Genomic DNA, 15,160 nt, shown 5'->3' with positions numbered 1-15,160 from the left:
CAACAGTGGCAACTTGGCAGCAGTAGGACTGGAACTGGTAAGCTTCTGACTACATGTCAAGTACCTTAACCACTGAGCTACCACTGATCACTGCTGGGGGTAACCATAAATGTTAGAATTTACAATGTTGGTTACTAAACTATTTAAAAAACATTTTGGAACATTTATTTATTTCATTTCCCCTAACCTTTGACAGCACAGCTTTTCCAGACCTCTGTATGCATCTTCTTACCCCTTCTCTCTGCACACAAAAAATAAAACGCATTGAGAAGAGACTAATTGCCCAAAGGATAAAAAATAAAATGACATATATAATGATAAAAGGAAAAGGTAAATAGATAACAGTATATGTGTTAATATAAAATCAAAAGTCATCTAAACAGAACTCAATGCAATAAGTGTGTTTTGAGATGTTTTTGTTTTGCTGTTGGTTTGTTTTTTTTGTTTTTTGTTTTTTTTTGCTTTCAAGTGCTAATGCCATTATGAGTTGCTAGACCATGAAGACATTTAAAGACATTTAAAGAATAATAAAATAATCTGATTTTGCTGTAAAAGACAGATGTCATGTTCACACTGCACAACTGCACTGCTTAATGTGAGCAGACATCTTATCTATAGCAACTTACAGTTTCAACTATATTACAGAGCTAGGTCCATATAGCGGTAGGAGTTTGATTCAGTTCAGCTCACTCAGACTTTCATTTCTGTTTTCTTGTCTTCAGGTTTTGTTTCATTGTCCCTAATAAGTCCAACTTGTGCTTGTCTACTCATGTCTCACTGTCCTCCTTTGCTTGATGTCACAACTTCATTGATACCTAATGTGAATGTTGAAAGTATCACATGTTCTTTGAGTAGGAATCAAACATCATCGCACTAATACACTGGACTGATAGTGGACTCTGCCGAGGTATGCCTACCCCTGATGTCGTGATGTTACTGAGCCTCATCCTGTCTCAGATGCCTTGGCTACTCCCATCCTCCCCTGATGTCCCCTGTTGTAACCCACACCACCTCCACCCCAACCAGCTACTCTCTGTTGACCTTAATGGACATTCTCTTGTGACTTGGGTCTCGGACACATGCACACTATCGGGACAAGTCTAGAACCTCCAGAAAGTTGGACTAAACATTAAATGCTTATTTAATTTTTTCATTTATGTCTCTCTTTAAACAGCCAGATGAGGATGGGGCCCCCTTTGAGTCTTGGCTCCTCTCAACGTTTCTTCCTCATGCTCTAGGCAGCTTTTCCTTGCCACTTTCACCCTTGGCTTGCTTACTGGGGGCTTGGACTTGGACATTTGAAAAGCTGCTTTGTAACAACACCTGTTGTAAATAAAATAAAATAAAATAAAATAAAATAAAATTTTAGAAAACACTTTATAAATAAATTTTGAGTATTTGATTTTTATATGTAATCTTAAAATTCATAAGAAAACTAAAATATGTTTTTTAATCATTACATTTTTTTCACTTAAAACAAAAATATAATTTGGATAGTCTCAATAATCTAATAAAATCAAATCTCATCATTACAGTGCCAACAATACATCAACATCACCAGACTTCAAAGCACTTGTCTAAGAGGAAGATTTGTATGCCTGTAATTCTGTTGTTGAAGAGCCTATAAAATCAAAATAGGCTTTTAAATTTGAAATTTTAAACTCAAATAAATACAGCCTTATTTTGAATGCCTAAACAAACACACAGAGTTACCTCACAGTGTGAATATTGTTATTGGTGGAGACAGTATCATAGATCCTCTTTGCTGACACATCAGTGATGTCATTGTGACTGAGGCTGAAATTAGATGGATTATAATTACCACATTGTTCAGGATTCCCAAACACACCTCCCTCTATTAAATCACCGTGTAGTAGTACAAACACCTGTAGATTTATATATCAATGAATTAAATTAATAAACGAATGAATGAATAAACGAATGACTGAATTAGCAAATGAATGAATGAGCAAAGAAATAAATAGTAAATTTGTGTCAGTGGACCTGAGTCATTAATGGCCAGATAATTATGCATTTTGACATTTTAAACAAAATATCATTTCTTTCAGTTCTTGTACACATGACTTGTTATCTATCAGGCATGAAACTGTAAATCGTAAAGAGTCTGTTATGCCTTATTTCTCTTTTTAATGAGAACATGTGTTTCTACAAGCAGTCTGGATATTCTGTAGACCACAGAGATCCATCCTGCCAAGTACAGGCAGTGATCAGTGAACCAGGCAGCCAGTGAGAGAGGTTGTCATTTCCAAATAAAATCACCAAGAAAATCAAGCTTTTTGCTATTTGCTTTTGAAAAAAATAAGTCCTTGAAGGAACACAGGATATGACTGAATGAGCAAAGTTACATTTATATAGAGCCTTTCAAGGAACATACAATGATTTACAATGAACACACACAGCTTCTATGTTCAGTCACATGCCGGATTTTGTGTTAAATTGTGAGAAAAAGAGTAAAATGTGTTATATCTATGTTAGTGCTCACTGTGGACTCAACAATCAAGACTCTCTACACATCCCTCCTCCCGCTTGTCCACTCACTCCAGGATGTGGGCTTTGTGCTGGTGTGGGAACAGCAGCTGCGGGCAGTGGTCAGTGAGCTGACAGTGGCTAAGGTCCAGTTCTGACAGCCCTTCAAAATGTTCCAGAAACAGCGCCAGTGACCTACAGGCCTGCTGGTCCAGCCGGGTCTGATTGAGGTCCACCATCTTACCCAGAGCCCGGGAGAGAGCCACAGCGCATCTCACACACTCCATATCAGTCCCCACACAGAGAAGAGACAGGAACTGGAGCAGCATGGCTTTATTGCAGCTGAACACACTCAACATTCACCAACATGTAGAGTCACAAAACACTAACACACTCACATAACTACTAACATTAATGCTATTTACACAAATTTTGTATCAAATGATAAAATTATTTCCCCTTTTCCAGAATGTTTCCCTAGTTTGTGTGGTGTTGAGTCAGTGGCTTACTGAAGGGTGACTGTGTGTAAAATGGGGAAGAGTTGCCCTCACAGCCGTGTAGAGTGAGCTGTGTGTGTGTGTGTGCGTGAGTGTGTGTGAGAGCTCGCTCTCTGGATGACCATGGAGACGACTCTGCAGTCCTCAGTACTCAGAGTCAGTGTGTGTGTCTGTTTTTCTGCTGTGAGGTCCAGAGCAGAGCAGCAGGAGAAATCCAGTCTGTGCTGCAGAGCGAAGAGCAGATCTGCTGCTGCTGCCCCTTGCTGTAGTTCAGAGACACTGTAGCAGTGGAGCAGCCTCAGCAACAGCAGCCTGTCAACAAGGAGAAAACAAAACACACACAGACAGTGGCAGGGCAGTTAATTTCAGATTAATATAAATATTTCACCTAAATTTACCAAGTTCCTCCAGAAAGTCATATTATTCTGTCCTAACACACCTGAGGTAAATATCCATGGATATTGCTGATTACCTGACAGGAGTCTCAATAAAACCTAAATGATACTGGCACAAAATGACTTTTGAGGAAACTCGTGAAAAACACATAAACGTACATAAACGTTTATATAACACTCCCTAAACAGACCAGTTCTGTGTTAAAATTCTGATTGTAAGAAAAGTTCAAGCCTGAGACGGGAGACGTGTTAGAGCAGTGGCTCTATGCTCTCCAGCTCCGCCTTTGGTATGGAGGTGAAAAGCAGGCTGAGAGAGACTGCTGTGCAGTGCTGGAGGGTGAAGTGCAGGGCAGCACAGTGGACAGAGTCCACCTCTCTGCTGTTCAGGTTGATGCAGTTCTCTGCTGAACTCAACAAGCTGGACACACAGTGAGCAGAGCCAGTCTGATAGATCTCTCTGATGATGGACAGTACAAAGCTGGAGCTCAGCCTGGGGAGAAGACAGACACACACAGACACACATTTCCAGGTCTCATGCTGTACATTATAATTAAAGTGTTTGGACTGTTACTAACTGTGTGAACAATCTGAGCCACACAACACATGACTGTATTCTCTCACCTTCTGATCTGAAGTCTGGCCAGTACAGGCAGAAGGTCTCTGGTGTTTTACTACTTAATGTTGGGGATGTGTAGTGCTGCCATGAGCTGGTCGAAGCTCGTCTACTTTGCCGTAACGTCACCCATTCGCCTTGCTGTCTGGATGCGTACTTCTAGTGCTAGAGTCTTCTCTGTCAGACTAGCAATTCATCTACACTTCTCACAGATAAAACTGCCACTAATGACAAAGAATAAACATGCTGCATTCAGTGCTCTGAAGCAGAACATAAGTCATGATGAAAAAACAAAATGTTAACATTACTTATGTTTGTGGTAGTTCCTTAGATATAGTTTGTGATGATAAAGTAGTTTTCCATGGAAGTTGCCAGTTTCCAGGTAGAAAGTAATTAAATCCAACGAAAAATTTGTTAAACAGATAGAGAGCAGTAAGCGCTAGTATGCTGAAACAGTTTCAAAAACAGGAAGCTTCTTTATGAAGGAAAGAGGTTCTTATGAACCTCAGCATTTTGACAGCAAGTATTAGCCATGGCTATAAAACCAAGTGAATAATTCAGTTATGGGATTAATCCACAAAATAGCACATCAAATCTAGTTATTTGGCCAGTACAGGGATATGTAATATTTCTTCATCTCAGCAAAATGCAATAGCTTGACTTCCTTAACTGATTAATAATTAAAAAAATATATTTCTTGACTATAAGAATATAGCTTACCCATTAGAAAGATTAAACATCCAGTCAGTGTGTTTCCTGGCATGTTAATGTAAAAGGCAGCTCCTAGTGGATTTGGGAAAGATTAGTAAAATATTTCAAGTATCTGCAAAGCAGAAAACTGCCTATTCAACAGGCATGAATAATATGCTACAGAAGTAGTTGTGTTATTTGCATAGCCTAATTAATATACATGCAGATCATGTTCTATAGTACCTATATTGTTATATTAAAATTTCACTATGGCTTTTTTGCTTCACAATTGTTACACATAATTGCTGCACCCGATACAAGGATAGGAATTTCAATTTATTCCTACTGGACAGAAGAATCATTAATGGCTGCTGAGTGAAGCACTTTCATTGAAAATTCATCCAATTAATTTTTATTTATTTATTTATTTATTTTTTTGTAACCAGAAACAGGGCACGTCAGCCAGGAATACATTCCAGGTCTGTTTTAGAACACTGATTGTGATTCATTACATTTTGGCAATTGTGAAAACAAACTGGATGATACTTCTAAAAGTAATTGTGTTTGCAGTTTATTTGCACAGTTACATGAACAACACTGGTAGCATAATCAACAGGCTTGATGGTTTTCCAGTGCACGACACTGTGATACCAGGGCTGGCCCAAGCCTGTGTGGGGCCCTATGAAGAAATCTGAGCTGCCACTGACATAACATAGGTAAACAAACAAATAGAACTAAATACACGGTCTTTGGCACCCTCTTGGTGGCCTTAGCAGGCTCTCATTTTGCTTATATGGTGGGACAATTTTTCTGCTGTTATCCTATCTATCGAGCAGTCCTACCCAGATTTAATGCACTTATGTACATTACCCTTAGTCCAGGTTTCTGGTGTTTATTTTAGATGCATTTTTGGTTGTATATATTATAATTAGGCTACTGTGAACAATTGTATACCATATAGCTACAGCACCTGTACTTCACACACATGTAGTAATCGGATCTAGAAAGTTGCCAACCCTATTAAAATATTAGGTTTATAGTATAATATTTGAATTAAACAGACAAAGCGTTAATCACAATCATTTGCATGATGATTAAATCTTGAACCAAAAATGTATCAGAGAGCTCTAGTGTTTTTTAGAGACACACACCCAATAAAACTGTGCTTGACCATTTCTTACCTTCTATATCATTCTCTGCAGTTTACAGAGAAAGACCTGACACTGGGTAATGCCGTTGTCTATTCGAAGGCCAAAACAACAACAATCTTGGTTATCAAAGACTCACTCCACCCTGACCACAGCCTCTTCTTTTAGAAGCCATGAGAAAACCACCATCGCAGCTTGAGAGCACAAATCTAGCCTCTTAAGAGGTGTTATGTTCCACAGGCAGTTTGATATCTCAATGCGGTCCACATGAAAGCAATTTTCTTTCCATGAGTGCAAATTGCACTTTTAATGCCTGATATTTCAGCCACTCATTTCTCTCACTACATGACAAAACTCTAGAAACTTTTCTCCAAAAGCACTGAATGTTATTCTAACCCTTTATGGCCTTTCTCTATTCATGTACACAAAGTCCAGTATGATTCCAAATGTCATCAAAAGATATATCTGTTTGTAGCTGAACAACTTATACAATGTGATCTTTCTTCTTTGTGTCAAATGAACTTAACAATTGAAACATCCAAAACTGGCTGTGTTTCTTGCCAAAATACTGGTGTTTGGACATGTGGGATTACTTGCACGTCACTTTCAATAGCTCAGTTGGTAGAGTAGAAGTTAAAACTGTCATCCTTAGGCTGTCGGTTCAACTCCGACTCCCACAAACTTTATGTTTTAATGCAGAATCTGTCATTTTATATGAGCTAAAAAAGAGGTTTTTCCCTGACCGGGAATCGAACCCGGGCCGCGGCGGTGAGAGCGCCGAATCCTAACCACTAGACAATAAGGGAGAAAGCTGCAGAGGTTACCTGACCCAACCATTTTTCAAAGTCTGCACGCCTACTATTCTGACAATGTTTGGATGCATACTGGAATTGGTATGCATGAGTGGAAAAAGGCCATAAAGCGAGTTATTCATCTTTCTCTTTGTTCTACAAAAAAAAGAAGTTTGCAAGAGTCAGGGCTCTTTTTTACCATCTGGGAAAAGAGGGAACGCTGGTGTCACTAACACATGGAAAGAGCTGTTATAGTATTCCCCATTTGTCTCCTTAATGTTTCTGACATTTTAACCACTCATTTCTCTCTCTACATGAAAACACTGTAGAAAACTTTCTCCAAAAAATACGGAATGTTATTCTAAGTACTCAGACAATAGTCTTTTCCTCCCCCTTCTGACGCGTGAACTTATAGACGCCCTTGATTGCACGGTGTCTCTGTAATTGACAGGGGAGAGAGCGTATGCCCCTCCCTCTCTCCCTAAGAGTACAGCCAATTATGCTCTTCTAGACTCTCGGCCACAAATGGCTGTGACACCATCAGTTTCAAAGTTAAACACAACTCCTATAGTACTAATAAAAGCTTCACACTCACCTCAGCTGGGAGATGGCAGACACTGAAGGAAACTCCTCACTTCACTCTCTTCATCTGACCAGTCATTAAGCTCCACTGATTTCTTCACTGTTTGGAGTTTCAGCACTTCTAGGAAGAGGGAGGTCTTTCTCTCTGAGGTCTATGTAGCAGACTGCAGATGCTGACTGGTAAACTGGCTGTAATGCTGGAAGGACACTCCTGCCTATTTGAGTCTCAGAGTCCTTCACATGAGAGTACAAATCCAGCAGGAAATCTTGTTCATCATATGCATATGACATCAGTTTCTTTATAGGTCTGTTAATAGTCTCTCTCTGATGAATAGCTTGTTGCAGACTCAGTTTCAGCAGATTTATTTATTTTTTTTAATTTTCCCACTTATAGGAACCTGTCTGATCCTGTGTTGAATCAAACCTGCAAACACAACAACCCATTTATTACATTTTTTTTCATTTAAGTTTGATTCAAAATAGCTTTATAGTCAAGACTATCCTGTATAATATTATGGAATAATTAAAAGGCAGGTTTAAAGTTTAATGCAAAGAAACAGCAAAGATCATTTGAAGATGTCATTTATCAGAACACTGGACATAGTGATTTGTAATATTAGAATAGAATCCCTTTATTTACTAAAGGTACACAGAAATGTACACAGGTACACAGAAACTTACTGTATGTAAGAGTGCAAGAGTTCAAAGCAGTATAAGTGCAGATAAAAACCACTACAGTGCCATTGCAGCTTTTAATGCTGTTTCAGTATCAGGGTCTTCAGGAAGGCTCTACCTGGCAACCCTGAAGTGCCTTGCTATGCTTAAAACTGCACACACACACACACACACACACACACACACACACACACACACACACACAAACACACACACACACACACACACACACAAACAAACACTCAACAAGGTGAGTTCTGCTTATTTGTTATTGGAGATTTGTTAAGAAGGCTGATCGCCATTTAAAATTAGATTTCACACACTGTAATTGTTACACTGGTGAGTTTGAGGTAGAGATGCACTTTCATTAATACTGCTTACACTGTGTTTCTTTACAACACGCATGGACGTGTTGAAGCACCTCATATGCATGGAACACTACTACTCAGAGCATTGGATGAATGAAAACAGAAGCTATCTGGCTCACACAATGTTTTAAATGTGCCAAGGGAAAGTCCAAGTGTGGCCATCCTTGAGTGGAGTGGAAGATAAATACGTTTTTTGTCTTTCAAAGCAGCTGTAAGAGTTAGTGGGTCTCATGCAAGAATATTTTCATTATGCTACATTTATTTTGAATTCTTATAACTGTGCCACATCAGATTAATCTTTTCAATTCACCAAATGATCATAATGTTTGTCCATTTATTCAAAGTTTGCATATAATACTGTGTATCTATAAATTATTGTATTTGATAATTGCCCCCAAAATGCCCTATAAGGCTAAGTGCCTTCCCTGTTTTCATCTCTGGGTAAAAGGAGCCAATTTCCTAATCTGAGGGATTAATAAATGAAAACTTCACTATGACATCATTAGTAGTGGAATTAAGAGCTGTTAAAGGCAAGAAACAGAAAACCATGTTACTCTATTTGTTCATGTTGTCACATAAGATCCCCACTGTCACGTAGATAAATAAGATATGGTCTGATAATTATATTAAAACACATAAATAAGATATGGGGTGATAATTATAGTAAAACACATAAATAAGATATGGTCTGATAGTTAGATTTTCAAAAAGATCTATAAACCTTGATAATTATATTCATAAAGAAAAAAGGTGTGTAGTTGCGCTCAATCCAGGAAAAAAAAAAAGAAAACATATCCTGTAGGTGCATAAAGTAAATAGTAGAATGTAGCTTGCACATTACCAGAAGGAGAATCAAGAGGTTTTGTTAAGTTTTATTGGATTAGTGTGTTAGCTGTTGTGTGTGATATCAGCCAGTGAAACAAGAGTGTTTCATATTTCAATCTGTCGCCAGCGCTCAGAGCTAGTTTAAAACACATAAATAAGATATGGTTTGATAGATTCAAATACAGTCTCACTAAAGAATGGCCATAAATGACTATAATGAGGTGAAGGGGAGGACAGATGAGAGAACATTTGTCCTGACAGGTGATGTTACACTGACAGGTGCTGGAATGGAGCCTGTTAATTTGGACATTGGCTGTCAATATCAACATCACAAAGTATTAATATTGCAGTGTTTTGGGATTTAAAATAGCATTGACATATGGAGGCCCATGTATAATAATAATAATAATAATAATAATAATAATAGTAATAATAATTGTTAGAAACTGGATCCACTGGGGTCCACAGCTGAATTAGTATTTAGATCTCTGTATATAGTCATATGTATTTTTTTGTTTTTTTCTTTAACTACAAACGTATTAGAACATGATTTTTTTTTTCACTTTGCTTGTGAAGTAGTTGTTTAAAGGGAGTTATATGGTATCTTCTGTCTCAGTACAGTGTCATCTGTAGGGCTGTCATACAAGTAGTGAGTTTAAACATTTTTGTAGCTATTTTTGAATGTAAATTAAGAATCTTTCCTGTTCTACTATTGTTTCTTCAATGAGTCCTTATTGTCAGTCGGCCAGTCGGATGCTGCTTCGCTGTCCGCAGGTCCAGGCTCAGGTGCACTTTACCAACGCGACCTTTGACAAACTGAAGAATGACGTGTGTCAGAAGGTGGACCTGCTGGGAGCCAGCCGCTGTAATCTGCTCTCGCACGTACTCACGAAAAAACACCCAAATGTCAGAAGTGAAGAAGCGGAAGCCAGCATGACTGTAGAGGCCAAATAAGGGACGCTGCCTTCCCAGTTACAGTGATACGTGCCACAGTGCTCTGGGTGCTCTAATGCATCATTTGTTCTATTATCAAATGATTTAATTCAATCTTTAAATTGATCCATAAACATTTTCCAAAGCAATCGACATGCTGTATGCACATCCACGTGAACGTGAATGTGTATGTGTGTACATGTGCACTGCACATGTATCTCTATGCACTTCATTCATAATGCCTAAAAACCTGAAGGTGCTATGGAATTGCCATATGGGTTGTCTACATGTTTTACTAAGGGGGGCGACCAAATCTACCTGGGGGGCAGGGAATTCACTAACTCCTGAGCTGAATTATTATTATTATTATTATTATTATTATTATTTAGGGACTAATAAAGTAATAAACGGCTCATAGGGACTAATAACGATAATGTTCTCTGTGATTTGGGTCCTTCAATATGCACTCTTACTTTTTGTGATTTAAATATGGAGGACCCCTGAAATTTCACATTTCAAAATATGCTTGGTGATTTTTGTTCATATATGTTTTCTTACAAAAAATGTCCCAGTGAATCGTGGATAATGACTTATCATGTTTTCTTAATATTATTAAAGAAACACCACATGGTGGGAGCACGTTCATACTCATAGACTATACAGATACTGTCTATGTTCACAACGCAGTATGCCCTTTCATCCCCACAAGTATTTTAAGGAGGCATATAAAATTAAGAATTGTTTTTGGTTAATACTTTTAACAAAGTTGAGAAGACAAAGTTGTGTTTTGACTATTGCTGTGAATGTGAATGGGATGTCAGTGTCGAGGAGGAAAAATTTAATTCTGTTTTAATAAACACAGGGCTGAAGACATTCTCAGTTCAATGTACACATGTGTGTTTTATAACAAAGCACCTTTCCCATAGCAGGGTTTGGGCTGCAGGTACTGGGCCAAGATCACAAAATTCCTGAGTGACAGGACATGTTGTCTGCTGGGAATTTGCCTTTACTTTAAAAGACAATACTCAGGGAATCACGTACTCTGAAGTCTACATTCTATAGGTGCATGCCCTTCTGGGATTCCATATATTCACCGACACCCACAGGCATGCTGAGTCAGGTAGGTGTTCTCTAACCCTAACCCTAGCATGTGACTTGTCCATAGCTGATGGCTTACCAACAGATGCATGTCTTGGCCTGCTTTATCCACTCGTAGATGCCGTCCATGTCCCCTTAAACTGAAGGTAAACACTCCTGGCGTGCGAGTATTCCACCAGGAAGGCCACTGGGACTGAGATCTAGCCGTCGGCACACAGGCTGTCATGGAACATCAAAGCCTTCCGTTGGTAGGCAGTGGGAAGTGTCATTGGCGGTTGCATACTAGAATTCTCACACTGTTTCCTTAAACCCTCATTATCTGAATGACATTACATTCTGCATGCTATACTCAGTCAGGTACAAAACAATCTGCTATGTGCTATGAAGAACTGAATTGATTTGGTGCTAGGGTAGTTGTACAGGGGAACAGATTGGCCTCAAACTGCTTTACTGAGCACCTTTGACTTTGTTGCAGCTTTTCAGCAGAATTCTACACACTACCACACTGAGTCCATATCAAGTATTACGCTTTAAGAGATGGTAACAGCTGACACTGTATGTCGGAAGTCTATATAGATTAGTTTCAATTAAATATATGCTGGATCAACAGTTTTAAAAATTGTGGAAAAAATATGCATACAATATATTTAGATATATTTCAGTTTATTCTAAAGATTTCTCAAAATCCTCAAAAATAAGTTAAATAATATATTCCAGAATAGCATGCATCAGCTAAGTAAATGTTTATAGTAGTTTTGGACAAATCATGGAATAAACATAAATTCTTAGTGATCATCTAAGACTTTGGAGTGTATTGGATGTGATTAAAGAAATATCTTAAAGACGTTATATTTCTATCATAAAAAAAAAGCTGGACCATCAACCAAGAAAACACAGGCTAATAAAATGCAAGCATAAGCTTTATTATTATTGCTTGAGAGAAGTGACTTGTCATTCCTGTTCATTCTCTCGTCTCATCTTGCTGGGACTGCTCTCGCTCTCGGAGCTGTGAGAGGAGCTTGGGGAGTTCGTCTCTCTCCTCCTCTTCCTGGAGCTACTTTGCTCCGTCTGGCTTCTGCCGCTCTGGCCCACGGCAGGAGCAGCACTGGAGCAGTGAGCTCTGACCTCATCAGGATCTCTGGGAGTGTTTTCAGGCCCGGAGCTGTGCTCAGCATGTTCAGTCTGTGCCGTCGCCGCTAAATCTGCGTTTGATGGCCTGGAGGCATCAGTAGATGGAGTATGGTAAATTGGATACCATCCAGGTGTGTAGTTCTCCCCTGCTGCCCCAAAGCTGGCACCCCATGCATCGGCCCTCCAAGCCTTCATGGCAAGCAGAGGGTGGTCCCTGCCATATTCGGGCACCATGCAGTCAAAGGGCAGGGGAGACATCGGGCGCCTCGACAGCCAATTTGCTTGGGCACTCCGAATGGCGCAAATGACACTCATTTCTTCATTGTCTTCTTCAGAAGCATTCGACACACCAGAGCTGCTGCACGCACAGGTAGGGCTAGTTGATGGCCCCTCTCCTGGAAGTCCAGCAGTGGATGGATTCATCTGTATGTTTCTGTTTGTCCTGTTCCTTCGCAGATATTGGTGGACAGGGTCCATGAGTGTTCTCAGGCTGTCCAGAGCTAGATCAATGACAAAATGAGTGGAAGCTTCTGGAAGTTGAATGGTCAAATGGCTTTGGCCAAAGACATGCAACATCGTGTCCTGAGGAGTCCAGTCATCATCATCATCATCATTATCACCACGATCATCATCATCATCATTATCACCACGATCATCATCATCATCAACATCATCATCAACATCGTCATCATCACTCTCATCCTCTTCACACTGTTCTTCTACATCCTCTCTCAGGACTTCACCCAGACGCTGGGGGCTTTCTGGGAGAGGTGAGGGAGATAGGTGACCTTCATCCTCTCCCTCACTGTTGATGAAGATGGGGGGCTGAGGTCCAGTGATTTCTTCTGGTGCTGTCTCAGCAGGAGTCAGAGGGACACCCCACTGAACACATTCTCGCAGAGTGGATCTGCACACTGAGGAAAGAAAAAAAATCATTAGCTCTCCACTATTGCAGGATTGCAGATCTTACTGCCTGGTTTTGAATTGAAATGGTTCATGTGATGTTTTTTTGTTTTTGTTTTTTGCCAGGAGTATGTGTACTTTTGGCAAATCTGACAAACATGTTACAAACACAAATATACTTCCATCATATTAAATGTTTTCTTTCAACATAGCGCTTTAATTAAAAAATACTGTCACGATTAGTCCCTCCCAGCTTTCATGTTTCTAGTTTTCCCTGTCTTGTGTATTTGAGTTCCATGCCGAAGTTTCGTTTTCTCCGCTCCTCGTTTGATTGCTCACACCTGTCCCTCGTTTCTACCTTGTTAAATTCATGCATTTAAACCCTGTCTGAGTTCCTGTGATTTTGCTGTTCATTGTGTTTGGTGGATGTATGAAAGCTTGTGTGTGTATCAAAGCCTTCGTTTATGTTAGCCTGTTTTGTTATCCTATCCTATATTATAGCCTGTTATCCCCGTAATCTCCATATTGGCTCTATGACTCTGGACTACGACTCTGGATTTGCCCCTAATAAATTTCGCTCTTCTCCCCACATGCGTCCGCCTCCTTACTGCTCACCGTTACAAATACAGTAGCATATTTAATGTACATACCATTGCAGTCGACCCGATGCAGGTTAATGACTGGGTACATTGTGTTTACTTAGTTATTTAGTTTGAAAACAAACTAGTTCAACTGTCTTTACTTTCACCTTCCTACCCACGTTGCTCAACTGAATTATTTGCACATTACATTAGAATTTATAAACTACCAGTGTTCTAGAACACGGGACGCATAGACGTCTCGCTACGAAGAGATCTTTTTTTACTAATGACGAAACAATACGGCTTACGGCACGCGCATAAAACAAACACAAAGGACACTGACACTACAGTGACGTGAACATGATTACAACGACCGACACCGAAGTACACACACACACACACACACACACAGGGGTTTAAATACATCCATGAAACGAACAAGAAGGGTGCGTATCAACACGCACTGGGCAGTCCTGATGAAGACAGGCAAACAATTTCCACTCCACGTGCACATGGCGGGCCGTACCACGTGATAAGTGGGAGCCGTGCTGTTCCAGAGCGCTTCTTAGCATACACACTTGTGGCTATTAAATTAACCTCATGTGAAGTAGGGTATAGCAAGACTGTAGCTATGAACTGAACATTGGGGGAACAAACCTCCTCAGGGGCGAGAGAATTCACTAACCCCAGAGATTAAATTATTATTTTTATTATTATTAAGGGACTAATAAACTATAATATGATATGAAGACAAGGTTAAGGAAATGGATGATTTTGTTTACTTACAAGTACACTTGGGTCAGCATCAGGAACATCTGGTCTGCACTACTCTCATTTTAACTTCTCCACTTGGCTTCTCCTCTCCAGCCCTCTCTCCTCCGCTCCTATAATTGATCTCCTTTCCAGTCATATCTTTTCATATCCCCTGCTCTCCAGTAATCTCTTCTCTCCTTTCTGTTCCTCCTCTCCTCTCTCCTCTTCTGTTCTCCAGTCACCTCTCCTCTCCTCTGCTCTGTTCTCCTGTCATCTCTTTTCATCTCTCCTCTTCTCTGCTCTCCATGTCTTTCCTCCTCTCCTCTGGTACTTCTTCTCCTCTTCTCCCCAGTCATCTATTCTCCTCTCATTTCTTTTTAGTTATGTATTTAGTTATTTTATCAGGATGAGACTAGTGTAATGGCATTATGAGATCTTCATTTACATTTAAATGTAAATATAATATATTAAATATTATAATATACAGTAAATTAAAGCTGCTACTCTACATGTTCACATGCATCACTACTATGACTGATACATTACTGAGCCTTCACGTGGGATTTCTAACTAATATAACTAACTATAAAACATTACCGTTAGTTGAATTTGTCCGTGACCATTGGTGGATGCTTCATGAATGTGGCTAATTAACTTTCCAGTTACTTTAGCTAGGTTATGATAGCTAAC

General features: G+C 39.5%; 1 non-coding gene across 1 annotated transcript; it reads right to left on the bottom strand.

The window, feature by feature from the left end:
• Window positions 1-6,564: 6,564 nt before the first annotated feature.
• Window positions 6,565-6,636, bottom strand: trnae-cuc (transfer RNA glutamic acid (anticodon CUC)). Its single transcript has one exon. It is a non-coding gene; the product is annotated as a tRNA-Glu (tRNA).
• Window positions 6,637-15,160: the final 8,524 nt, after the last annotated feature.

This window comes from Electrophorus electricus, chromosome 10 (genome assembly GCF_041902795.1).
Source record: "Electrophorus electricus isolate QZ-2024a chromosome 10, ASM4190279v1, whole genome shotgun sequence".
Lineage (NCBI taxonomy): Eukaryota > Metazoa > Chordata > Actinopteri > Gymnotiformes > Gymnotidae > Electrophorus > Electrophorus electricus.
Note: the sequence above shows the minus strand (reverse complement) of the source record. Positions and strands in the feature narration are given on the sequence as shown.